The following is a 6,011-nucleotide window of genomic DNA, read 5'->3' as shown; positions in this document are numbered from 1 at the left end:
TACAATAAAGAAAAAACAGATTGTCTTAGAAATTGACAGGTGGTTCATACTCGGAATATAGCTTTTCTTTAATATATCGGTTGAACCAATATACTACGGATTATATCCGGGTCACAGAATGTCATGTGTAAGGTCATGTATATATGCAATTGAAATTTTTCAATTAAATTTCCAGTGTGAATTGGTTGGACTAAGACACCTGGCCTTGCATATGCGAGTTATATGTGCACAATTGAAGTTTTTCAATTTGCACTTTCAAGGTGAATTGGTTGGACCAAGAGACTAACAAGCGCTATTAAAGTTCAACTCTTTGACATCAATTATAGGTCCTGCGAGATCCTAAACAATCTTGCTTCGAAATTACTCACAATCAGTCTCTTATCAAACATACTGAAATGTATAATATACTCGTAAATGTACTTAAATATACTATCTATATTTATTATCATATAAAATAGAATGTCTGTATGTATGTATATGTATGTTCTTTATACACTCTTAAACTATTCGACCAAATTTTTACCAAAAGTATATAAAATAGAGGTAGAATTTTCCGGGGAGTGTTATAGAGTGTATAGTTTTTTGTTACCGATCTTTTTGGGAATCGGTATTCGAAATTTTTCCAATTTTTCGGGAAATAATTGATCGAATTTTAAAGAATTGTATATGAATTAGGGGTAGAATTTCCCGGGGAGTATCATAAAGTGTATATGACATCCGTGGACCAAATTTTATCAGCCATTGCCTGATAAAGAAATTTTTTTCGATTAAGGATATTGAAACACAAATGAAGTCGTTTGAAGAAAAACGACTCCCGGGCGATGCCCGGGCAACCAGCTAGTATTAAATATAAACTTATCGTTTTTTTTGTAAGGAAATTTTGTTATAAAATTATAATAATTATTGCAATTATTACAGTTGTATCACGGTTTATCATAATTATAGGATACTTTCACGCTTATTCAAATCGTTTTTCTATTTCAACATTCACTATCGATTTACATTTTTTTACAGCAATCTACATCATATATTGCTACAATTTATAGCTCATCACTCATATACAGCAGCTTAAAAATTACTTTTGAAGGTAGCAAACGACATGATTTATTTAACAAATTATTCAACAAATTTTCCTCTCATTAGCTGCCAAATTAAATACTACAAACGTATCAATAGTGCCTATAGCGAGATAAAATTCTATATATATTATATGTTTCTACAATGTTGATTCTCAGAACACTTCAGATAAATAGAAATGTAAATACACATTGCTTTCACAGCTGAAATTGAAATAAAATTTGACTCACACGTTTGAAGTAAAGTGCACCTCGATCTGGCTAAAGATTTACTAAGCAATCCTTGACAGCGACAATATCCACGTGCCTGTGGTGATTCCGCGAGAGCCGGTGGAGTACGCGCAACCAGTGTTCCGCTGCATCGCCTGCATGCCTGCATCCGCGTCGTGCCGCTTTATGTAACTCCCCACTTCTTCGGCGTTCACCACAGGTGCCGTTCGACCAATCGCGCGATTACGTAGCACGTCGGGATTTACTTGTCTCGTCCCGTCGTGGTCAAAAATTGATAACGTTATGCAACTGATAACAGCTGGTCACTCAATTAACGCGGTGTAGGTGGTGGACGCGTTAATTGCGCTCTGACAGTGACAGTAAGTGCAATTTAGTTTTACTTGCCCAACCGTGCGATCTGTTTGTTTGACGATACGCCATAACCGGTTGATAATTAAATAGATGATTAAATCTCTCTAAACAAAAATACAAGATTTCAGTGTTACTCTTTTAGCGATAATTTTACGCAAAGAATGTGTTATTTAATTACGCACGGGTGCGAAATACATATATGAAATTAATGAAATTATTAGAAAAACTTAATAAATTAATATAATTAAGGTAAGACAAATAAGAGCAACACGTCGTTATTAAAGCGAGAGAAATGAAATAATAAATTTTTCGTATATTTCCAAGTACACGAAATTTCCAACTTATTCAACTACGCCGCGATTTCTTGTCGGACTTTAAAACACAGTTTTTATTGGAATATTAAAACCGTCCCCGATTAATTCATTCTGATAAACATCTAAAACACTGTAGAGAATTTATTGCGAAAAATATTACCTCAGCCAAGGTTCGAACCTGAAACTTCCCCACTTCCGTGTAGTACCAATTCGACTACTGAGGCATGTGGTAATATTTGTCGCAATAAACGGTTAAAGTGAGTTGCAAGAATATAAACCAGAAAGATGCATTGTTTCGGTCTGCGTAATAAATAATAATTAGAAAAACGATCTCAAGATATACAATCAATATAATTAAGATAAGGTAAATGAGGGCAACACCATTATTAAAGCGAGAGATATGAAATAATAAATTTTTTGTGTATTTCCAAATACACAAATTTTTCCAGCTTACTCAACTGCGCGCCGATTTTTTGTTAGACTTTAAAACACAGTTTTCGTTGGAGCATTAAAATCCCCTATCCCTCACCGATTAATTGATGCTAATAAACATCTAAAATACTGTAAAGAATTTATTGTGTTTTAATAACAGCGTGTTGCTCTTATTTGCCTTATCTTAATTATACTGATTGTATATCTTGAGAGCGTTTTTCTAATTATTGTTTAATAAATTACTATGATATGTAAGCTTATAATTCGTCGTTTTACTATACTTGATATATCAGTTCATTATTTTAAATGAGCTGTTGTCGAAATGTATTTTACTGTTCTTAATTAACGTCTTTCAAGGTAACGGCATCACAGATTGCGTTATATAAGAAAACGATATTGTAAAATTGAAGAGGCATAGGAGCATCCGGAAGGCAAAATTACGGCGTCGCCGTTTAAAGCGACATTATTTGTAACTTGATTATAAGTACAAAATCAAGGAAGCATTCAGGCGGTAAATCGAATTACTCCAGATAAGCACGATCCTGGTTTTCAATCGTATACCTCCTGTCATGACTCCAGAAAGAAACGCTTAACGCTCTCGCTGGCATTGTTGACATAAAATCTTGGGTAATCTGATCGTGATCTAGAAAGGAACTTTAGAAACAAAAGCAACTCTTCTTTCACAATTATGTGGTAAACGAAGGTTCCTATAGAAATCGAATATAAAAGAAATGCTGAACTCGAATATTGTTTGAATTTTATACACGTTTTTCTTTTATACTTTATTATTCCTTTCTACAGTTATGAAAATTATTTTAATCGAGAGAAGGACATCTAATAAACTCCGTTTTTTTTCTATAATGGTTAGGAAATTTATGAGATCACCGATCTTATGAGAAAGAACAATTGTCTAAGTACATAAAAACTTGCACAGTGATGCGCAATGTTAATGGATATTTATTTATAACACAGGCTACGTCGATTGCGTTAGTCATTAATAAACACACAATTGCAGGCCGCCTGAGTCAAAAATAATTATCTGCGCAATTTTTTCAAGGATATATATTTATGTATTAATAACTCGCCTTCGGTTCGTGCGTAAACTCCGCACCCGGGAATTTTCATCTTTACGCACGGCTTACACACCCTATTTTATGTTGCAAGTGCCTGGAAAGTGGACTATCACGCACGCGTAGCGTGCGTAATGGGGCACTTTCCATGCCTGTTGCATAATAGTTATTTGTGTAACAAGTGCTGTAAGTTGGAAATTGGACGTGCGGTGTTGGAAATTGGACGGACTTGCCTTCAGCTTGTGCGTCCACTCCGCACGTCCAATTTCCAACTTAACACACGTGTTACACACCCAATTTTATATTACATTTAATTTAAAATAACTATTATGTTGGATTTTACTGAGGCATGAGATAAGAGATTACTCCGAGTCCGCCGATAAATCAGCTAACCCAGAAGTAATAGAGAAAAGAGATTACTCCGAGTTTGCCGATAAATCAGCTATCCCAGAAGTAATAGAGAAAAAGAAAGAGTCAAAAGGAGTTAGAGGGATGGAAGGTTTGATGGATAACCGAGAGACTTCCCGAACATGAGAATGTACAAGTGAATAATAAAAAAAAGAAGCAATATCTATATCTTCTATATTATATAAATAAATGTATGTATATGTATCCGCTATCAAATCTACAGTTTTTAAATTAGAACAACCAAATTTGGTGTACTATCTCATGATACTTTAACTTATTGTTAGATCGTAGACATATTTTGAGAACCGCATCATTACCGATTTTTTGAGAAACCGGTTCCAAAATTTTTCTAGTGTTTGTCTGTCTGTCTGACTGCGAACTACTCACTCATTAATGAATCGATTTTCTGGAAACCGATGCCAAAATTTGTCTAATTTTTCGGGAATGGTGTCGATGGGTTTAATTTTTCATTAATGGACTGATTTTCTTGAAACCAGTGCCCAATTTTTTTTAAATTTTATAGACCGCAAAATATTTCTTCATAAATAAATCGATTTTCTTGAAAACGGGCTCAAAACTTATCTAATTTTTCGGGGATAGCAACAATTGGTTTCATTTTTAACAAAAATGTTTTTTTTGGGGAGGGAAAACCGGTTCCAAAATTTTTCTAACGTTTGTCTGTCTCGATCTATCTGATCGCGAACTACTCATTCATTAATGAACCGATTTTTTGGAAACCGGTGCCAAAATTTGTCTAATTTTTCGGGGATGGTGTCGATGAAGAATAAATTAATATGAAAAAATTAAAATTAAAATAAAAGAATAAAAAAGGAGCTCTCATACAAAATTATCTAAAAAAGGTCCTTTTTTTCAAAAAAATTTTTTTAGGGGGTTACTATTTGGGGAAAAAACATCGTCTACTACGAATATTCTATTTAGTCTATTTATTATTGAAAAAAATAATAATTATTTTCCACTAATTATTAATTTTCAAATAAATAGTAATTTATTTTTTATAAACTATTAATTATTTTAATAATAAAGAATTTATTTCTACTAATTACCAATTTGCAAAAGAAATTAATTCATTTTCACCTAAATACTAACTTTTATGAACTAGAAATTTTTCTCTGACAAATTACCAATTCTTTAAGTAATCTATATTTCACTTTTACCTAAATATTATTAATTTTTATGTAAATAATAATTTTTTGTGACTAATTATTATTAATTTGCTAATTCAATAAAAATTTAATTTGTTGTTATATATTTTCTTGTAAAGAAACTTAGCGCTGCTAGACTTTGTAAACATTAAAATTTAAACATTAGTACTAAAATTTTTGATTGAATAAAAGACAAACATAATTTAAGGAAGAATGCGACAAGAGTAAAAAAGCAGCGCCAAGTTTTTTTACAAGAAAAATGTATTTATTTTAATTAAATATTTTAATTAAATATTTTTATTTTATACTGTTATTTCTTTAATTCTTTGTAATTAAACTGATTCTTTGTAATATTAAAAATTTGTTAAGGAGAATTAAGAAGCTATTACCACTTGAGTTGGAATAGGAAGACCCTTGAATAGGAACACAAAGATACCACTTGGGTTTTATTTTTTAAAAGTAGTTGCACATCAATTATTTTTTAAAGCAATATACATATTCTCTTTGCAATTGGCGCAATTTAATTTAAAGATTTCACTTTTTTTTTTTAATACATGTTACTTGAGTTGAATTAGGTAACATAATTTTGTGAAGGTAAAATATACAACAGCTTTTTTCAAAGATTTATTCCTACTTGATGTTATTTTCTAATATTCTGAAACCTTTGTATAGATAGAATATTCAACAGTTTTTTTGCAAAGAGTTAAATTCAATATACACAATAGCTTCTTCCAAGGATTTTAAGTATACAATAATTTTGTCCAATCATTTTTATGTATGACAGTATTTTTCATATGCAACAATGTTCTGACAGGCGCGTGTACTTGATGCCTTTTTTATAACTTAAAAAAAATGAATTTTAAAAAGATATGATTTTATTTGACGTGAGTTCTTAATTTCCCGGAACACAAAGATCTTGATGGGTATCCCCACTTGATACCGTAGAGTATATAAGCTTGCTCAGAT

Source organism: Temnothorax longispinosus, chromosome 7, assembly GCF_030848805.1.
Source record: "Temnothorax longispinosus isolate EJ_2023e chromosome 7, Tlon_JGU_v1, whole genome shotgun sequence".
NCBI classification, from domain to species: domain Eukaryota; kingdom Metazoa; phylum Arthropoda; class Insecta; order Hymenoptera; family Formicidae; genus Temnothorax; species Temnothorax longispinosus.
This window is presented reverse-complemented; position numbering follows the sequence as displayed.